Raw genomic sequence first — 22,399 nt, forward strand, 5'->3', positions numbered from 1 at the left:
ACACAAGAGGGAGCAGTGGATTTCAATTAGGATAATAAAAAAAATTATAATTTCTGAGTGTGTGTGTCTGTCAGGTTGTGTGTGTCTGTCAGTATGTGTGTGTCTGTTTAGGTGACTAGCCCCCCTTTGATTGCATGAGAAAAGTGATTTTACTCAACTTTTTTCCTATAGATAAGCATTGGGAGGCTATTGCACAGGCACTAATCAGCATCTCCTCATATAGATGCATTTAATCAATGCATCTATAGCGGGAACATCCAGCACCTCTATGCAGAGTGTGGAGAGGCTGAATGTAGGTGCTGCACACTGTGTAGCCGTGCCCCAGGAAGCACCTCTAGTGGCCGTCTGAGTGATGGCCACTAGAGGTGTTACTAGGCAGCAATATAAACATGAAGCATAACTAGAAACCACTGGGGCCCCATGTGAAAACTGCACTGGGGATCCACCATGTGTCTCATTCCTCCTCAGCCATTGCATGTGTCTCATCCCCCCCTTCTACCCCCTGGTCCCTTCACACATCTCAACCACCCTGACAGCCCCTCCACGTGTCTTATCCCCCCCAGCCCCTCCATATGTCTCACCCCCTAGCCCCTCCATGTGTCTCTCCAACCCGCCCATGTGTTTCTCCCACCCCCTAGCCCCTCCATGTGTCTCTCCCATGCCCCAGGTATCTCACCCACACCCCAAACCCTCCATGTGTCTCACACATGCCCAGTGGCATATATACCTCGGTCGAAGGGGTCGCAGCTGCGACCAGGCCCGTCACTCCATGTGTTGTGGCCCAGGCCCGTGCGGCAAACCGCCAGGGCAGCACGTTCAAGGGGCCCATCGAGTGGTCCATGTTGTTATGGCCACCCAATGGAGATGAATTTCCAGGGGGCCCCAGTCAGCGCTGTAACATCACAGCTGGGAGGAAGTGACTGTTTGTTACTCCTCCCAGCTATCAGAGAAAGCCCACGCGGGAGGAAGGAGAGGGAGTCAGAGGAAAGGAGAGGGACCCCAGGGAAAGTCACCCTCCTGCACCTAAAAGGTAGGAAACAGGAGGGTGACAAACATTTTGTATATGTGTGTTTCTGTTTGTATGTATGTTTCTGTGTGTGTGTCTGGTGGGGGGGGGGGCATGGATCAGTTTGGCACCAGGTCCCCATGGATTGTGTGTACGCCACTGCACAGAGTCCTCTGCGGTCCGAATCGATGCGGGGAAGGTCGGGCTCCCCCTGCAGGCTCCAACATGGCAGCGCCCGTGCAGTGGAACCTGCCCATGTATCGGTCCAATTTTCCTAAAACAGCAGGGAGGTAAGGGGAGGGAGACAGAAGGCAAGGGCATTACCAGCGCGAGGAAGGTAGGCAAGGGCATTACCAGAGCAAGGAAGGGAGGCACGCAGACAGGCTCAGCTCCATTTACACTCCCAGACGGGCTTCAGTATCATGGCGGAGTTGGCTGCTCTATGATACTCTATACGATCGAGTAGGTGGCCTTACTTTCGCCGCCCCTTTTGCCTCCATATTGTCCAAGACAGTCCTGGGTGCGGCCCTGAGAAGTTTCCTGTGTCCACAGTGGAATATTTTGCTCTCCATAGTGTTGGGGTGCTTTCAAGATAGCCTGCCTGCAGTCCACCTCACTTTAGATTTGCCAGCACTTAAAGGGGGTAAGTTTGAATTGTTTTTATATTTAGAAATGTAATGTACTCTGTAACCCCCTGTCAGGGCACTAAAGGGTCAGAGTGACAGCGGGTTACAGTCTCCTACTCCCTGTCACTGTGTCCCCAAATCCCCTATCACCTTTGGGTAAAGGTGTATTTTAGCTAATTTTATTATTTGCTGTTTCATTCAAGAGTGATTTAAGCCAACTAACTAACTCATATAGCATTTGTCTTACCTAGAATGTGGGGGTAAAGTGTATTTTACTGTATTTTATTATTTGGAGTAAGTTATTTTGCTTATTGTTCCACTTAATCACTACTGAACAAAACGGCAAATAATAAAATACACTAAAATACACCTTTACCCACCTTTTGTCCCTCTGCATCTTATTTCTCACTATTTTGTCACTGTGTCCCACAAGTCCCATTTCACTTGGTTCCCTAATTGTCTACTCTTGATTCATTGTATCTGCTTAAAGCGGCACTGTCACTGTCTGTGGACTTTGCCGAATTTGCAAAGACCCACAACTGTGACATAGCCGCTGGGGGTTCAGTGGCCGAGAGGGGGCAGGTAAGAGTGAGATTTACTTACCTGAACCTGTCCCTCACATGTGCAGCAATCTTGCTTGGTCTGCTCCAATGTCCCTGCTGTACTCTCGCGCATGCGCAAGAGTACTGCATTTTTTCGTTTATGCCAATTCCCTGCAGCGGTTACGGGTGACTGCTTTTAGGATAAACGCGTAGACTTAACCCTTAGTCCAAGAAAGTCAGGAGGAGGAGAAATACATGGACAAAGTAGTCCATACTTTGTCTCTGTATATCTCTTGACTGAGTTGGAATTTCAGTGCATTAATCCCACTAGTCACTCTGTCCCTGACTTGTGTCAGTCTTTCAACGTAATCCCTTATCCCCCTAATCCTTTGCCACTCTGTCCGCTGTATTCTAAGGGTGGATAGGTTGTTTAATGTTTATGTACTTTATACCCAGATAAGCTATTAATTCCACTATGAAAATTGCAGTAAATGTGTGTAATTTACTATTAAAAAAAAAAACTGCTTCGCACAATTCCAAATCCCTATGTACATTAAATTAACTGGAGGTTTTTTAGTATGAGTATTTTAGCTCATCTGCCCGTAATAATTATATTAAATATACATAGGGATTTGGGATAGTATGCAATTAAAAAATATTTTTTTATTGTCTGTATTGGGTCTGATGTGTACTATGGTCATTGATGCTGCCCAGAAGAAGTGGGAATTTTAGAGCAGGGCTTAATCTTGCATGTTTATATCTGTATTTAGTTTAGCTTTTTAATTATTTTTGTAAATGTTTAATGATTTTGCCTTGTAATCACAACACAAAACATATTGGGAAATAGTACATCACTTAGGGCAGGGCTCAACAAATCCTAAAACTAGATTAGGAATTCTAGCCCATTCAGCGGAAGGCGGCTGGCCGAGGGAGCATGGAACAGTAATCTTCCTGCAGTTACATAGAAACATAGAAACATAGAATGTGACGGCAGATAAGAACCATTCGGCCCATCTAGTCTGCCCATTTTTTTAAATACTTTCATTAGTCTCTGGCCTTATCTTATAGTTAGGATAGCCTTATGCCTATCCCACGCATGCTTAACCCCTTAAGGACCAAACTTCTGGAATAAAAAGGAATCATGACATGTTACACATGTCCTGTGTCCTTAAGGGGTTAAACTCCTTTACTGTGTTAACCTCTACCACTTCAGCTGGAAGGCTATTCCATGCATCCACTACCCTCTCAGTAAAGTAATACTTCCTGATATTATAGTCTCCTCCTTTACTGTGTTGATTCCCTTTATGTATTTAAATGTTTCTATCATATCCCCTCTGTCTCGTCTTTCCTCCAAGCTATACATGTTAAGATCCTTTAACCTTTCCTGGTAAGTTGTATCCTGCAATCCATGAACCAGTTTAGTAGCCCTTCTCTGAACTCTCTCTAAGGTATCAATATCCTTCTGAAGATACGGTCTCCAGTACTGTGTACAATACTCCAAGTGAGGTCTCACCAGTGTTCTTTACAATGGTATGAGCACTTCCCTCTTTCTACTGCTAATACCTCTCCCTATACAACCAAGCATTCAGCTCTGTTTTCTCCTATGATGGTTAGTGATGCCTGCATCTGGAATATGACATCACTTTGGCCTCAGCATCACTAAACAGCGCTATGGAGCAGAGCAAGGAGGGCAAAGAGAATAGAGAGCAGTCACACTGCATCCTAGTGAAATAATCCACTCCAGCTCTCCCAAAGGTAGGGAGGCTGGGTGTGCTTCAATTAAAATAAAATAAAAGTAAAATGTTTGTGTGTGTGTTTAGGTTACCGCCCCCCCTCCGATCTCATGGGACAGATATTTTTACTCACTTTTTTTCCAACACCGTGCTGGTCTCAGCATGGTTGGCCCTGCCTCCATGGCTGAGTTAATCAATCTTGCTGATTTCAGCCAAGCCAATGCTTTCTCGTAAGAATGCATTGGAAGTCTATTGGAAATGCGCTGCAAAACGACGCACTGCAACAATCTACTCGTAAAGATGCACACTGTGCAGCACTGGACTAGGAATCACCTCTACTAGCCATCTAAGTGACTGTCAATAGAGGTGTTATTAAGCAGCAATGTAAACACTGCCTTTTCTCTGAAAATGCAGTGTTTACATTTAAAGGCCTGCATGGACAGGCTTTAGACACCAGAACATTAAGCTATAGTGGTTCTAGTGACTATAGTTTCCCTTTTAAAAATGTTTTGTTTTTTTTTTACTTTGGAAAACCTTGCTCCTAATTTTTTTAAGTGGCTCCTAGATTCCAAACAAATTTGTCAAGCCCTGCAACAAGGAGGTTTGAGCTTTGAGGGATTATTGAGTCGGTGGAGAAGCAAAACAGATACTCACTCTGAGAGGAACACAATGAAAGGAAGGAACGGTTTGGACCAGGCTGGCCTGTTCTGGCTGCTGCAGAGAAGAAAATAATCTGCATCAAGGAACATTACCAAAACGAGGAAGGCAGGTTGAACTGTAGATGGAGACATGGATTTCACTTTTCCTTATAATGTTGTAATTCCTAATTGTGTGTGAAATGAAACATTATTCTTATTCTTTACATAGCTGGAAATGTATATTCAAAATGCCGAAACTATTTAAGGAAGGTGCCTGAAGGTGCGGGCGGCGAGAGGAGCCCTCTCACATGCGGGCGGCGAGAGGAGCCCTCTCACAAGGTGCCCAAGAGGTGCCCATGAATCTGCGCTTATCCAGTGAGGCAGAATAGACACCTACTTACCTGGATGGCAGGCACCTACTCTGCCGATATATAGAGGAAGGGGGAGTGAGGACAGGGTGCAGGCGGCAATCGGCTGTGGCAACGGAGGCTGATCTGTGAGTGTCTGACAGTGTGTGTGTGTATGTGTCTGTTTCTGTCAGTGAGTGTATGTGGCTGTCACAATATAGCCATGCCAACCTGGAGGCGCCAAAAATATTTTTGCACCCAGGCGTCAGTGACCCCAGGATCGGCCCTGAGGAGAACCATCCCTGGGGACGGTGATCCATGAGCATGAAGTATCCGAGATAACTGAGGGAAAACTGAGATCCACACTGGCTGAATTTTAGGACAAAAAACACAAAAGGATCAGCTCTAAGTAACCAAACAGAAATAGATTTAATTAAATAAGGCAGCACTTCTAATGTTGATAGATCTCCCTCACCCACCCCAAAAAAAGGAATAGGCAAACAGAAAACAGGGATATGATGTGCCTAACAAGTATAAACTAATAGTAAATTTAAAAAATTGTCAAAAGTCCAAAAAATAAAAACAACAGTGGCCAAGTCCAGGACTAAAATAATAGAATTTTGTAAATTAAAGATTAGGTTCAAACTTTAAAATGCAATTTATAGAGCTAGTACAAGCTCTGGTGTAGTACGCATTCAGTGGCGTTGATCCCCCACTGGTAGGATATTAATGACAATACGTCCATCAGATATTTCAGAGATGTGGTAACCCAAAAAAAAAAAGAACATGAGACAATAGTGCTCTATGTATAAAACCAATTAAAATCTAGAATATGCAAAAGTCTTGTACTGCATAATTGTAGGGTGTAGGTGGTATAATCCCCACCTGGGATTCTATAGTAAAATTTCCTTTGGAGCTGTAAATAGGAGGCCAGGTAGATAGAGGTAAAATAATAAAAATAAATGTAAAAAAAAAGAGATATATGGCACAAAAGTAAAAGTAGCCAATATTCCTTTAATAGTACAGAAGAATTCAAAAAAAACGCAACGCAAGACCTGTGATTTGGACCAATTAATCTTGTTGTAGGAAACCCAACCAATCTTCTCCAGAACTGAATGAAGGGCAGGAAGTGAGGTAGATACATCTTTTCTACACCAGGCCCAAGTCTGTCCGCTCACAGACTTCCCAACACAGATCAAGCAGAAATCTTTGCATGGCACTGGAAATGACCAATTGCCTGCTTCTCGAGTTTAGCTTCACTGAAATTAACAACCAGGAAGCAACAGGACCAGTAGTCTGACTGACAGCCAGAAGGGCATAATAAGGTTAACTTGTAAAAGTGGCAATATCTCTTGAAATTTGCACTTTTTGTAAAATAAAAAACAGAAGACACACTCTTCAGTAAGCTGAAGTGCTTTAGGGGTCTGGAGTGACCCTTTAAGCCCCTCTTAAAACCAGCTCTGTATCACATGCAATGTCCAACCCTAAATCGTTCTATAAATAACATTGTGATATCAAATCTTTGCATGAACCTATATTTATTATCTCAACACCTGCTGTATTAACCCAAGCTATGCTGTATCAACCCTTGACCCCACTGCATTAAAATCTTGAGACTACAGCAATACCCATACATTGTGCTCTATAATTTACTCCAAATACGATGCATTAAAGTGGTGTTATCACAAATTATATTATAATTGGATGAGGTATTTCTATCTCAGTTTTACAAGGAGATTCAGGGCTAACAATGAAATGGTGCAAAAATTAGATTTGGGGATTTTTAGGACCCACTCTGGTCTCCAGTCCCTGTCAACCATGCCTTTATATGTTTTTATATATGTGTAACTACTTGTTTAGGATCTATCATTGTAACTTTGTTATCAATATACAATTATCAATATACAAAATAAATGTAAAAAAAATTGTGATTCATTTATCATCTTCATATTCTCAGAAAAATAAGAAACTTAGGTGTATATAAAACACATTTGGTAGTGTGTTCCTGTGCATGGGTGTGTTTATAGCTATTTGTAAGTGCGTATCTACATCTCATTTTTCAAGAGCTCAATGCTTTTGTCTAGTCCTCATGACCCTGTCCCTGTTTAGAAAGACTGAGTGAGATTAGTATTCTTGATTTTCATTTGTGTCATTACGAGGGCTTACGTTCATCCACCATCACTGAATAGTTTACTGTTAAACATATTATCTTTTCCTGGTAGAGCAAATATATTGTGTTAAAAATAATAACCATTCGCTTAATCAGGTGTTAAGTATGCAGTCCCACAGTTGTTATGGCTAAGACAGCCAGGATTTTGGACCTGACCAGTTGATGGGCATTATAATGGAACAGGTGTATTGTGACCTTGATATTTGTGTGCTCACCCTGGGATGGTGTCAGTTTCTCACTAAACAAACCACAGTAATAATAGTCAGTAATTGGCATTACAGTTGCTGGCCTTGCAAGAAAAGGCTCAGTGATGAATAGATTGCACACACGTAAAGCTAACGTGGATAATTGAAATCCAAAGATACCACTACATTACTGAGTACTTTTTCCACTAATTATGAATGTGAAACTGTAAGTGGAACCATTGCATTGTCAACAAATTGTCAACAAACTAATCATACATAAACACAACAGGAGAGGCAGAAATGCAGTAAATAAAAATTGGGTCCACATTTATGTTCAGCATTGTATTACACATATAACCATTTGTGTAATATTTAATTGTATGAACAGGGATGGAATAAAAGTCCAAATGTGATTTTAACTATCTTCCATTTCACTCATAATTCCATGCATGTGTATGCCAGCGCAAAACTACATTTAAAAAAGAAAACAACATACAAGAAGGCTGAAATGTACACCAAGGGTGTTGCCAAAGCCAAGCTAGCACTCCACACTTATAACAATTTAAATTACACAAAAGGTGGGCACATACAAAGTGTACTAAAATGTATTAGGGAACCAGTGTTGGGTGTAATGAAGTTTCACACATTAAAGGAACACAATAGGGTCAGAAATACAAACTTTATTCCTGACCCAATAGTGTTAAAAAAAAAAACATGTGAAATGGCCGACCCCCGATTTCCCCTTAATAAGTGTAAAACTTACCTTTTTTTTCAGCACCATGCAGGTTAGCCCGGTGATGGCACTGCCCCTGCTAAGTCTCCCTGGCTGAGATCATGAGAATTAACAATCTCAGCCAATCCAATGCTTTCCCACATCAGCAAAATACCACGCTGCGCCAATCACTATCTCCTCATAGAGATGCATTGTCTCTATGGGGAGAGTTCAGCGCCTTCATGCAGAGTGTGGAGACGCTGAACATCAGTACTGCACGTTATGCAGCACTGACCCAGGAAGGACCACGACTGGCCATCTAGAGGTGTCCATAGGCAGTAATGTAAACACTTTTTGAGAAATAGAAACATTGTTTGATTTGCAAAAATATGTGCACTTAAAGGAACACTACAGTGTTGGGAAAACAAATGTGTATTCCTAACACAATAGTGTCCAAATCACCATTGACCACACAGAACCACACGCAATTTCAAAGACAATGTACAAAAGACCACCATATATATATATATATATATATATGTAAGAGCGTGGTTATACATACTTCTGTTTGTACATAGAGATTTACCCACACTTCCCCACACATACAGTCATACCCATGCAGACAGACAGGAGTATGTGGGTATGAGTGTAAGTATGTATGTAAAAGTAATGGGTTTGCCTGCAAGTATGAGAGAAGGTGGATATGGCTAGGATGGAACCTGTGCAATTTATATGGCAGAACTGCTTTAGTGAAGTATCGGCATATGAGCAAAAGGATTTGCTTACTTTATTATTATTATTATTATGTTATTATTATGTTATTATTTATATAGCGCCATCAAATTCGGCAGCGCTTTACAATGGGTGGACGGACAAACATGTAGTTGTAAACAGACAAGTTGGAAACACAGGAACAGAGGGGTGGAGGGCCCTGCTCAATGAGCTTACATACTAGAGGGAGTGGGGTAAAGTGACAAAAAAGGTAAGGATAGTATTAGACTAATGACAGTTGCAAAAGAGGAATCAGTATTGAGCTATTAACAGTTTAATTGATAAGTTTTTATGAAGAAGTGGGTTTTTAATGATTTTTTGAAGGAATGGAGACTGGGTGAGCATCTCTCGGAGAAGGGAAGTGAGTTCCACAGGAACGGTGCAGCCCTCGAAAAGTCTTGAAGGCGAGCATCAGAGGTGGGAGTATGGACAGAAGATAGACATAAGTCTTCAGCAGAGCGTAAGGGCCTAGACAGGACATACTTGTGTATTAGGGAGGATAGATAGGTGGGAGCAGCATTATGTAGAGATTTGAAAGCAAGAACCAGAATTTTAAATTGAGCCCTATATCTTACAGGAAGCCAATGTCGGGACTGACAGAAGGGTAAGGCGTGGGAGGGGCGGGCGGACAGGAAGATGAGCCTCGCTGCCGCATTCATTATGGACTGTAACGGCACAAGTTGGGAGCACCAAAGACCACTGAGAAGTGAATTACAGTAGTCAAGGCAAGAAAGGACAGTGGACTGGACCAGCAACTTAGTTGCATCTGGCGTTAAATAGGGTCGGATGCGCGCAAGGTTTTTGAGATGGAAACAGCAGGATTTGGCGATAGACTGAACATGAGGCGTGAAGGAGAGGTCGGAGTCAAAGAGAACACCTAGGCAGCGAGCCTGCGTGGTGGAGCTGATGGTAGTACCATTGACTTGGAGAGAGACAGACACAGGAGTAGCAACACGTGAGGAAGGTAAGACCAGAATTTCAGTGTTGGTCAAGTTGAGTTTAACCCCTTAAGGACACATGACATGTGTGACATGTCATGATTCCCTTTTATTCCAGAAGTTTGGTCCTTAAGGGGTTAAGGAAGTGCACGATCATCCAGTTAGAAATAGCAGAGACGAAGTCAGAGACACTAGTCAAGAGGGACGGGGAGAGATCAGGAGAGGACAGATAGATTTGCGTGTCATCCGCGTAGAAATTATATTGGAAGCCAAAGGAGCTAATGAGTTTACCAAGGGAGGCAGAATAGATAGAGAACAGTAGGGGACCAAGGACTGAACTTTGGGGGACACCAACAGAGAGGAGTTGGGGTGAAGAAGCAGAGCCAGAGAAAGAAACACTGAAAGAGCGCTGGGAGAGGTAGGAGGAGACCAGGATAGAGCAATATCTTGTAGACCGATATTGCGGAGGATGAGAAGAAGCTGTTGATGATCAACAGTGTAAAAAGAAACAGAAAGGTCAAGGAGAATTAGGATTGAGTAGTGACCACGAGATTTTCCAGCGAGTAGATCATTGGATACTTTGGTCAGTACCGTTTCCACTGAGTGCTTAGCGCAGAAACCAGACTGAAGAGGGTCTAGCAGAGAGTTGGACTCGAGGAAGTCTGTCAATCTCACATACACAACTCTTTCAAGGATCTTGGACGCAAAAGGCAGTAGCAAGATAGGACGGCAGTTGGACGGGGAGTTAGGGTCAAGGTTGGGCTTCTTTAGAATTTACAGTTTGAAGGGCAATGGAAATATGCCAGAGGAGAGCAATTGAGAATTTTAGTGAGAGGTATAGAAAGAGAAGAAAACAGAGTACGGTTGAGATGTGAGGGAATTGGACCTAGGGAGCAGGTGGTGGGGCGGGAGGACTGGAGCAGAGCAGAAACCTCTTCCGCTGTAGCGTGTGCGAATGAACATAGAACAGCAGGGAGTGAGGTTAGGGGAAGAATTGTAAGGGGAAGAAGAGAGATGAGAGATCTCTTCCCTGATTGTAGATATCCTGCCAGTGAAGTAAGTTGCAAAGACTGAGGCGGTCAAAGGAGGAGCAGGAAAACTGCATTGGTGGAATAATCCCCACCTAGGATTTCTTTGGAGTAAGGATGTTAAAATAGATATAGCCAGGGAGTAGCTGACAAGGGTGATAATAAAGGAATTGGAACAAATATAAAGGTCAAAAAATACAATCCTTTATTTAATAAAATCAATTAATATCCATAACGCGTTTCATCTCAGCAGACTTTTTTAAATGGAAGAAATCCTAGGTGGGGATTATTCCACCAACACTGTAACTAAAGAGCAGTTTGCCTGCTCCACCTTTGTGAGCATATTTTATCTTAGTTCTTAATTATCTGTGGATTTTACCGAGAGCAGTATTGTTGCCTTTTTATAGTTTTCCAATTGAGCTCCTGATACCATCTCCTAATTGAGGAATACTCATGTTATATCATTGAGTGGGGATTGTACCACTTCAGGCGCTACACGCTAGAGCTGGCATAGGCTCTACAAATTGTGAGTGGGAAATGTATTTGTACCTATTCTGCCTGATATACTGTACCATTGGATTTCCTTTTATTTTTTTGTCTCCCATATACATCTGAAAGGATCCAAGAAGACAGCCCCAGTTGTAAAGAATACCTACCTACACAACATCTACCTATGAAAACTGTAGCGGAGAGGTAGTATAATCCACAGTATCTCCGCTGGGTAACAGGAACAGCATAAAATAATCCAGGCAAATAAATACAGCACACAATAATCCCGGTAGCGTTGTAAGAATCCTTCCTTCCCAAGAACTAGACGACACATAAGCTGGGAGTCAACTGAGCTTTTAATCACAGGTCACAGTATTTATGGGACTCCCCATGCAAGGGGTTTCCCTACTGACATTACAGGGGTTGTACAGTAGGGGACTACATGGGGAACTGAACAACCTGGACATTTCTCCCATCATGCACTGCTGTACGAGAGGGATACTCCCACTAGAATATACAGTTAAGTGGATTATCCCTCCGTGCAGCAGAACCAATATTTTACATGAAAATGCATAACTTTAACATTATTCATCATATTTAAACAAATGGACGTTCGGTAGATAGCTGGGGTCTGAGCGCACATTTCGTGTAAGTACCGCTCAGATCCCAGCAGAACTAACCGAACGCCGCACGAAACACACATTATTTTTAAGATACATACAAACTACCGATTGAACGTATGGGAACATACTACCGAAGGACTGGGGCTCCCGAACGGCTTGGAAGTCCAGCGGTATTCATGCCGTCGAGTAGACGATTTTAGTTCCAGGCGCTCAACGACCAAATACCGCTGGGCTAACAAAGGATCCAAGATGGCTGACCGTCGCGTGGTCGGTAGCCGAACGGCGGCCACCCTGAATCTCTCTTTTTACCGATTGCAACAATGTTTCAATATTTAATGGGAGCCACACGACCTCCTGTGTGTGGTCTCCCATTCGGTAGTTTGTTAGTTTCATGAACAGTGTTGAAATTCACTGTTCGTGAAACTACTGTATGAATTCTGGTGGTTTTCATGCCGCCGGCATACGAATGCTGTTGTTCGCATGAAATACATATCCAGGAATGCACTTGGTTCTAACAACCTTAAAGCTATAGAAACATATTTAGACAAATACATTTTTAAGTGGCTAGTTTTGCCACAAAAACAGAGGTATTAACTTATGTTTTAAGGACTATTTTTGGGACTATTATACATATTGTACATTTTAAACTTGTACTTGGCGAAGCCTTTGTTTTCAATATTTCTGATTATATAATTGTGCTTGGATATGGGCCCTTAATGCTTTGCTGAAAAAGTGGTAGGCCATGTAGACCTGGCTGCCTAAAAAGTAGATCCCATGTCACTAAAGTTTGGGCACCACTGACCTATAATTAAGTTCTATTCTAAGCGCAAAACAGCTTTGGTAATATTGTTTGTTGTCTCTGATAAAATATGGTTAGTGCACAGTCTTTAACTATACATTAGAATAAACACTAGTTTCTAGTAAAAAGTAATAATTTTGTGCCAAAATTTGTAACAGGAAACATGTATAGTTTGTGTAGTTTTATAACAGGATCACCACACGTGGAGAATAGATCTATGTTGAGAATGGCATCTGAAACACATTGTGGAAAGGTTTGGGCTCAAGATGCTAAATCAGTTGGTACTATACAACATCTGTACAAGCTTTTCTTGTGCAGTTCTAGATGGGTTGCACAATGAGAAATCCCTTTACCCATAAATCAAATTTGATGCCATTGTTTATTGGAAATCAAGGTCCCACAATCAGTGGACTGTGTTCTTGGCTTTAATTTCTCATGACAACGTAGTCCTAATTATATAATTATTATGGCTTCAGGTCTATTCCTATAGCTTTTACCTGCACACTCTATACAAATAGTGTAAAATATAAATTTTTTATTAATATATAGTTTTCTACTGAAACATACTAAGAGGTATTATTGCCAAAAGATTTGCTGCCTATTAAAATGTTTATGAATTACGCTCAACTGTATTTATGGACATGATGTTAATCAATTACCAGCATTAAAATGCCGCATTTAAGTCTTGAAATAGAATTATATGTCAGCTTATTTCAATTGCAGCATAAAAAGCCGCAATGTCAGTGGATATTAGATCTGTTCACACATTCCAAAGGTTTTAATATTAGTTTATTTGCACATGCAGGGATTAAGCCCTACAAAGCATTCTAATCTGCTAACAACCTGTGTTTCTTTTAAGTGGCCAAAATCCTGAGACTCTTGTGATGGTCTTGGAGTGGACCCTACTGTTAGCTTAAAAGCTTTTTAGGTTAAAAAAGAGGAACATTTTAAGCTCCCATTAACAGGAAACACATGGTGCCAGTTACAAAAAATACATATTTCCACTTGTAAGAACAAGTCATTTTAATGCTTTTGTTATGTTGGGTTAATCCAACATTTTGAAATTGTTGAGTACCTTAACCACTGTAACCTATAATGTGCATTGCGTTAAAAGTAATCAGAACATATGAATTATTATTAGATGTGGGATGCAGATCAACAAACATACAGTAAACAAAATTGCCTGTTCAAAATGTGCTGTTTTTATTTTGGAAAAAAATGTTGAATGGGCATAAATAATGTCAGTTACAGGAAAATAAATGTTTTCTTATGTCCTTCTGCTGTCTGTTTATGTTAATTTCACAGTTGGAAGCACGTCTAATCCTTTCCAGTCCATAGGCCACTGTCAGCGCACGTGGGTAGAGAACAGACATGTAATGCTTAGTTTTACAAAGAGTCAGGGGCAAGAGTTCTAATAGGGGCCATGAGATGACAATTCAGGATAGGTCTTGATTTTAAAACAACCAAAACTCAGTCTTTTTTGGATTACTGGAGTTTTACAATGTGAATGGGCATCTAGTGCCCTATCATCTCAAAAACAAACTGCGACACAAAAATGGTTCAAAGATACTTTTCTAATTAGAGATTTCACGCAGAATGTTTCAATAGAATAACCATTTCTATAAGAAGCTATCAATCATATGAATTACAGGAACCCTGTATAAAATCCTGAAAGGCTTTTAGTCAATGGATTGCCCTTCATTAGTCCTCTACATTCCATCCACAATAAAATGGCATGACAGAAAAAGCAACAACCAGTCCCAGAACATTTTTTATATAAGTGTCAATCAGCAAAGGCCAAAATTATATAAAACTTCCACCATTGGCTGAATTCTCCAATTGCTATCCTTCATGGATTTATCCAAATAGCATTGATCAATTTAATATGTTTAAAGCATGAACAAAAATATGAATGGCAGTTTTATGCTAGTGTCTGAGCAATCAGAGTTATTCGGTCAATGCAGTAGACAGAAGCCTGGCCATTCTATATTGACGACGACACTACAATCTTCAAAATTGGGAAACAATTTAGTTTTTCCTTTCAGATCAAAACAATTCAATTTTGTAGCATCTAAATTTGATCTTAGTATTTGATCTTAGACTTTCTGAGGCTTTTACAATTCCAAATGCTTGTCAAACATTTTTCAAACCTTTAGTCTATATTTTTGTTGCACAGTCATAATCTTGGTGTATGCTTAATAAAAAACGGAAGCTGGTCCTATTTAATGTTTTCTTTGTCTCATAGCCAATTGCACACTACCGATTTCTGAGGCACAGGGCACGTTTAAAGTAGAATATGTTAATTGTCTTATTTCCAAATATCCATATGAGGTATAAGTTCAAGGTCTAATTGATAATACACTAATAGGGTTTCCCTGAAAATGCTATATAAGATGAACTACTGTGAAAGTTCCAAAGCTAACATTAAACACCAGAGAGTAAAATACATAAGTGATGGTTATCCATATATCTTTGATGTTCAATATTATTGAGGTTTATTAGTAGTACTGTGGTCAAAAAAAGATGCAAAAATCTTTGGACTAACGTGTTTGTGTGCCACACGACTGTGTTTATTATATATGTGTAAAATGCAAGGCATATGATGGGTCAATACAGTAATAATCTCCTGTGACTAATAAACTAACCTGTTGTAGCTTGGAGTCAGCTCTGTAAAGTGATCTTGTAGGGTTATATATCCCTAAAAATAAATGAGAGCGTGTGTTATAAAACATGACATAGAAAAGGAAGAAAAAGAAGTTGCATCTCTTTCAAAAAACCCAATTTAAAAAAAAAAGTAGCTATATAACAAATAGAGGGTACTATAAAGTGACATAAAAGTATGTACTTAATAAATGGATCCCTTTTAACAAAAAACTCATCTGTTTGACAATAACACAAGCATGAGTACAAAATCTACACATTTTTTTAAAATATGAGATAAAAACTAATAGTGGCCACTAAAGGTATGTTTCAACAAGTGTGCTTTATCAAAACCATCTATAAGACATTACTGAACATTTAATGACAACTTGCTCTACAAAAGTTAAATTAAACAAGCTAGAAACGAAGATGCCAATGAAGTCTCTTTAAAACAGCGTGCAAATGTTGCAATAAAAGTGAACAGTATTGCAAGCAACCAAAAATAAAAGGATATGGATTAAACTAATAAGAATATGTCAACTTGGAATGGAAGAAGCTGGGTGTCCACATCATGTGCCTCGAGCAATTCTTATATTATTATTATATCTAATATTTATAAAGCACCAACAAATTGCGTAGCGCTGTACCATGGATGGACTAACAGACACGTAATTGTAACCAGACAAGTTGGGCACACAGGAACAGAGGGATTGAGGACCCTGCTCAATGATTTCAAACGATTTCTGGAGAGAAGTTATCCATCAGTTGATTTATTTAAGCCTTAGGTACAGGTGAGAGGGATGAACAGAAGATGTCTTATATTCCACGAGGATAAGAATCCAATAGAAATACAGGGAAGAGATTGTAGGGAAATCTTGCCTGTCAACAGTTAGAATACCATTTGTGACTTAACAAACAAAAAATGCTGAAGTCATCCAGACTATGCCAAGTGGGAAAAGTATGTAATAAACATTTATAAACTTACTATAAACTTGGTCAATTTGCATTTAAAAAAAGAAATTAAAATTTGAGTATGTAAAAAAATGTGTTTGTCATCAATTTAAAATTAAACTGTCATGGCTAAATCAACTTTAGATCTTGTAAAAGAGCTTGCAATTCGATGTATACATTATGTTAGCTGATTTGCTGGCAAATGTATAGATTTGAACAAAAAAAACCATTTAAAAATAGGTTTTTCTCCCCTGTAACTCCCAATTCCTTTGCAGACATTCATGTTGAGGAACTGAGAAACAGGGAGAGCAGAAGAGAGAAGGTCCCTCTGCTATCCACCCATGCGTATGCTGTGGTTGTTATGGCTACTCCCTAGCTGACACTGCAAGTGCTGGCTAGGGAGTATAGGAACCGAGTGACATGACGTCACTCAATCAAGGTGCCAGCATGATGGCAATAAAGTCAGTGTGTCAGCATCATGGAGCAGGTTTGCCCTGCTTAGGAAATAGTCAAAATGTGTTGTATTGTTTTGGACACTGATCCTTGTATGCAATGTAACTTTATCCACTCTGGAGTAAAACATTCACTTTGTACTTTCAAGATGAACTGTCCTTTTACCGAAAGAATCATTTTGAGCATAAGCACCGATAATCTGATTCCAAACTTTAATGTTCTTGTTTTGTATTTCTGCAAATTTGGCATGCAAAGCAATTAGGTGAATATTTACTAATCGGCAGGATCAGAGCTAGGCAACTTCTGGCATTCTTTTAGCTATTGATCATTAATCTCATTACCTACAACTGGCCTATAATCAATGAAGCTAAACATCACAGCGTCTGAAGTTACAGAGTTTGTTTATCTTTGGGCTAGCTGCACTAGAACATGTGCTCAGACACAAAACTATACAGAGAGGCTAGTTCTGAAGCAATTATTACATTATTACTTTGTTGCAAATAGTCACTCAGGATTATTCACTAAATTGTGAATTTAAAATTCTAGCCCACGGTAGCCAAATATACTATTCTTGGATCATATATTTGTTTACATTTTTCGAAATTTAGTCAGAGTTTAGAGTTATGACTATCTGTACATAATTTACTCTGGGCTTGCTATTTACGTTGCAGGCATGGGTTAATGTTCATAAGAACTTGCTAATATTTAATAACTGCTCTTGCTCTTAAAGACACAAAGTAACTGTGAAGAAATTACCCTGTTATTTTGGTTATTTTACTTTTTTCCGTTCGGCAGTTGAAACTACCAAACACAGACACCCCCTGGCTCGTTAACTACAAAGCGATCAAGGAATTAGTGCTCTCCTTGTGTGGCCGCCATTCGTATAGTCTAACGCCACGTGCAGGAGAAATCGGCGGCCATCTTGTACGCACAAAAGGAGGCAGCGGAACTTGGTAGTCCAGTGTCTGGAACCAAAATCGGACTCTCGACTTCCCGAACTTCAAACCATACGAACGCCTGCTTCCTTTTCCCGACCAGCTAGGAGAGCGCTGTTCGGTAGTCTTCTTCCCACAAACTAGGGGAACAAACACTACTATGTTCGTGAATTTATTCGGTTTCGAGACTTTCCGTAATAGACCGACCACACAATCTGAACTCATGGAACTGTTTCTGGGCAAGAGCCTCATGTGTGGTTGCTCAAACTAAGACCTCCATGAAACTCCTGAACCCCTGAACTGATCTGATTTTTTTGATATGTTGGTCACCAAGATCAGGGCTATCAGGGGATATGACATTTGTGGAGATGTTATGTATTTTGGGGTGCTTTTGAAGTTTTGAGGAAAAAAGTGTTTTTCTGCCTGGAGATAATTGAGTTATTACAGTATCTGACCCAATTATCTCCCAGGCAGAGAGGAGGGATTATATGTTTACTGTGGGAGTGTTATACTTTGTAAACCTATTGTGATTGGTGTATAACTTTGTATTGGAGTCCCCAACAAGGTCCATGTGGAATTAACCCTTGCATGGAGACCAGGGCCGGTGCAAGGATTTTTGCCACCCTAGGCAAAAGTAAAGTTTGCCGCCCCCCCATGTGACATTACAATGCCTCACCCATATGATCTGCCATGTTAACTAACGCCAGTGCTGCAGTGCCGCCGTGTTTACATTAAAAGACCTGCAGGGACAGGCTATAGACACCAGAACTACTACATGGAGCTGCAGTGGTTCTGGGGACTATAGTGTTTCTTTAATGTGAGGTAAATTAGAGATTAGTGCCACGAATAATATACTAGATTGCCTACTTACAACCAGATGAGGATGAGGATGGGCTCTAGCTGCAGTCTGGCTCCACTGGTCTGGTGTAGAACAGGATCTCTGGAGGCTGTTTGTAACTGTGGTCACAAAAATCAATGTTCTGGGAGAACGGGAAGCAGCTCCCTTTTTTGGGCGCTCTTTACACAGCTCAAGGTCTGGGTCCCAGGGTCCACCTTCATGTTCCACCAATGAGTTTGTTCACAGGGGGTGGAGTGTGTAGGGGATGTCCTGATATGTGTGTAAGGAATGCATTGTGTGAATCTGTGTTTGTATGTGTAAGGGCTGCAAGGTGTGTTTCTGTGTATGTACGGGATGCAGTGTGTGCGTCTGTAAGGGGTGCATTGAGTGTGTGTACGGGGTGCATTGTGTGTGTGTAAGGGTGGCATGATTGTGTGTGTGTGTGATGGATGTCAATCTCTTTCTCCCCCCCCCCTCCCTTGTCACTCTCTTTCTCCCTCCCTCCCTTGTCACTCTCTTTCTCCCCCTCCCTTGTCACTCTCTTTCTCCCCCTCCCTTGTCACTCTCTTTCTCCCCCCTCCCTCCCTCCCTCGTCACTCTCTTTCTCCCCCCTCCCTCGTCACTCTCTTCCTCCCCCTCCCTCCCTCCCTCGTCACTCTCTTCCTCCCCCCTCCCTCCATCCCTCGTCACTCTCTTTCTCCCCCTCCCTCCCTCCCTCGTCACTCTCTTTCTCCCCCGTCCCTCCCTCGTCACTCTCTTTCTCCCCCGTCCCTCCCTCGTCACTCTCTTTCTCCCCCCTCCCTTTCTCCCTCGTCACTCTCTTTCTCCCCCCTCCCTCCCTCCCTCGTCACTCTCTTTCTCCCCCGTCCCTCCCTCGTCACTCTCTTTCTCCCCCGTCCCTCCCTCGTCACTCTCTTTCTCCCCCCTCCCTCCCTCGTCACTCTCTTTCTCCCCCCTCCCTCCCTCCCTCGTCACTCTCTTTCTCCCCCCTCCCTCCCTCCCTCGTCACTCTCTTTCTCCCCCCTCCCTCCCTCCCTTGTCACTCTCTTTCTCCCCCCTCCCTCCCTCCATCGTCACTCTCTTTCTCCCCCTTCCCCCCCTCCCTTGTCACTCTCTTTCTCCCCCTCCGCCCCTTGTCACTCTCTTTCTCCCCCCCTCCCTTGTCACTCTCTTTCTCCCACCTCCCTTGTCACTCTCTTCCTCCCCCCTCCCTTCCTTGTCACTCTCTTTCTCCCCCTCCCTCCCACACTCCCCACTCTCTTTCTCCCCTACCTCTGTTGTAGCGTGGCCGAGCCCTGTACAGGGAGCTTTTGTTTCCTGTACCCAGCCGGACTAAAAGGAAGTGCACACTCAGTGTTCACTTCCTGTTAGTCCGGCCGGGTACAGGAGACAGATGCTCCCTGTACCCGCGTACCATACAGGGCTCGACCACGCTACAGTGAGGGAGTGACAGGAGGGAGCACTGAGCGCTTCCCTCCTGTCAGCCCCTCTCCTCATGCTGCGCTCAGGCGGTGCGCCCTCATGGACGCACCAGCCCGGGCAAAGCTGCAGCCGCCTGAGGCTCTCTGCAGAGTGCTCGGGCGGCTGCAGCATGAGGGGGGCCGGCTGCCTAGTCCGCCTAATAGGTAGCGCCGGCCCTGATGGAGACTTGCATAAAAGCCAGTGTGGCACCCATTAAAACCATTCTTCTTACACCTTTCATCTAGTTTTGGCTGCTGCTTGGTTACCTGTCTACTTTACTGGGAGAATACACTTGGGAGACTGCCATTCGTATGGAGAATCGTTCGAATCAACACCCGAACTGCGAGCTATAATCACTCTGGCTCAGGCAGTTTAAGAGGAAAGAGGGGGATGGGTACCTACTATAGCGTTCGTTACAGTAACCTTTCAAGGCAATGTAAAAAAAACAAAATGTATCAATAAATGCTCTGAGTGTCTAAAATGCTTTTGTCACAAACTTAAAAATTCTTCAGTAATCCGTCAGTGGTGTTACAAAATCTTTTTTTTTTTTTTTCGTGCAAAGTAATTTCTTACTTAAAGTTAAAGTTGTGAGATTTATATGTAATTCTTCTCATGGGTGGTGTGGAAGGAAGGGAAATAGGTTTTAAGTGGTAAGAGAGGGAGGATTTAAGGAAAGCTTTGATTAACCAGTTAGTATACGTGTAGGGTTAGATATTTTAGAATGGTGAGAGTCTTTCATGTTTTGTTTATTTAATTTGCCAGGATTTAAGAGAGTTAACACTCCAAACACAATTAAATTTTAAAGGAAAATAATGAGCAGTCTTTTTAAGTGCTGGGGACTAGCGATTCTATGAGCACATCTAAGTTTATCACTGGTATTTGAAAAGTAATTCCCTCCAGAGACTTTGGTGGGAGAACTGATGTAACATTGGCAGAGTTAAACTTCTCTCTAGTCATAAAATACACCTCTCTGGATGTTATGTAAAAATCCTGGTGATAGCCTGAGAATTTGTTTCAGAGACCTCCTTGGTCTTCAGAAGGTGGTTAAGCCAATCGTCTAAATAGCCAAATGCAAATGACAGAAAAATAATAAATAATAATAATCTGTACAATACATTTTTTAGCAACCTGGACATTTAATTTATTAAAGTGTATTACCAGGAAAAATGTAAATTTCTTTCACTTATGTCCTTTAATGGAACACTCTAAAGCAAGCATGTCAAACTCACGGCCAGTGTGCAGGAAGACTGAACTCCCAAGAGAAGATCAGGGAGAGGTAGGGAGCAATAAATAAAATTATGTGAGTGTGTGCAAGAATGTGTAAATGTGTGTGTCTGTCAGTGTGTGTGTGTCTGTCAGAGATTTTGTGCCTGTCAGTGTGTGTGTGTGTCTGTCAGAGAGTGTGTGTGTGTGTGTGTGTCTGTCAGTGTGTGTTGGTCAGTGTTGGTCAGTGTTGCAATGGCCGCGGCTGAACAGTGGAGGACCTGTAGGTGTACGGAGGCACGCAACACAACATCACATTCTGACGTGACGTCAACGTACTCCACCTTCACAGGTTTTCAAGGGAGTAGCAGGAGGATACGTTTGGCACAGGATGCGGACGCCGCCATTGGGGGTGTACCAGAGGCTGGACTCCAGAGTTGCATCCTCCGGACTGTGAATTAGTACAGAGGGAGAGACTGGGATTTAGTACAGAGGGGGGATTGGGATTTAGTACGGAGGGGGGGAATTAGATTTAGTAGAGGGGCATGCTGGTTTTTTTTTATACTGTACTCTTACGTTTCTATGAAAATTTAAGGTTTTGTTTTTTTTGCGGCCCACATAAACCTAAACCTTGTTTATGTGGCCCGTGCTAGCCTTTGAGTTTCACATGCTTGCTCTAACACTAGGAAAACAAACATGTAGGCTGTAGATAACTTTCTTGCCTTTGCCAAAATCACCTCAGTGTGCAATCTCTGTCATTAATTCTATGCTGTAAAGATTTAGTTGTAATTCCAATGATCACAACTAAACAGGTCTCTGTGATACACAAGCTTTATTGCTACTTTACACAGTAGATTAAAAAAGAAACATGGTTTAGTGAATAACGTTCTGCAGACACACACATGCTCCAGTTTCACATTACCGGTGGAAATTAGGAACACACACACAAGGTTTACACTGTCCTCTTTCTTTCAACAAAAAGTGTCTTGGAAGAGACCCTTTGTCATGGGCAGGCAGCTTCTATCACACCAGATGTTGTGGACTACATCGCCCATAATGCTCTAACAGCCACAATGCTGGCGAAGCATCAGGTGAGATGTAGTCCACAATATCGGGAGTGCTGAAGGTTGCCTATAATAATAATAATGAGCACTATTATGTGAAAGCATGTAAAGAGGTATGTATCCCGTTCATATCCAATATGTGAAATGCTGTTAATTAATTTTAAATTATGGAATAAAAGTAACCTCATAATCATTTGGTCTGAAGTCCCTCAGTACCTCCTAATGATCAGTGCTTTCCTGGCACTAC

This window comes from Pelobates fuscus, chromosome 1 (genome assembly GCF_036172605.1).
Source record: "Pelobates fuscus isolate aPelFus1 chromosome 1, aPelFus1.pri, whole genome shotgun sequence".
Taxonomy (NCBI): Eukaryota; Metazoa; Chordata; class Amphibia; order Anura; family Pelobatidae; genus Pelobates; species Pelobates fuscus.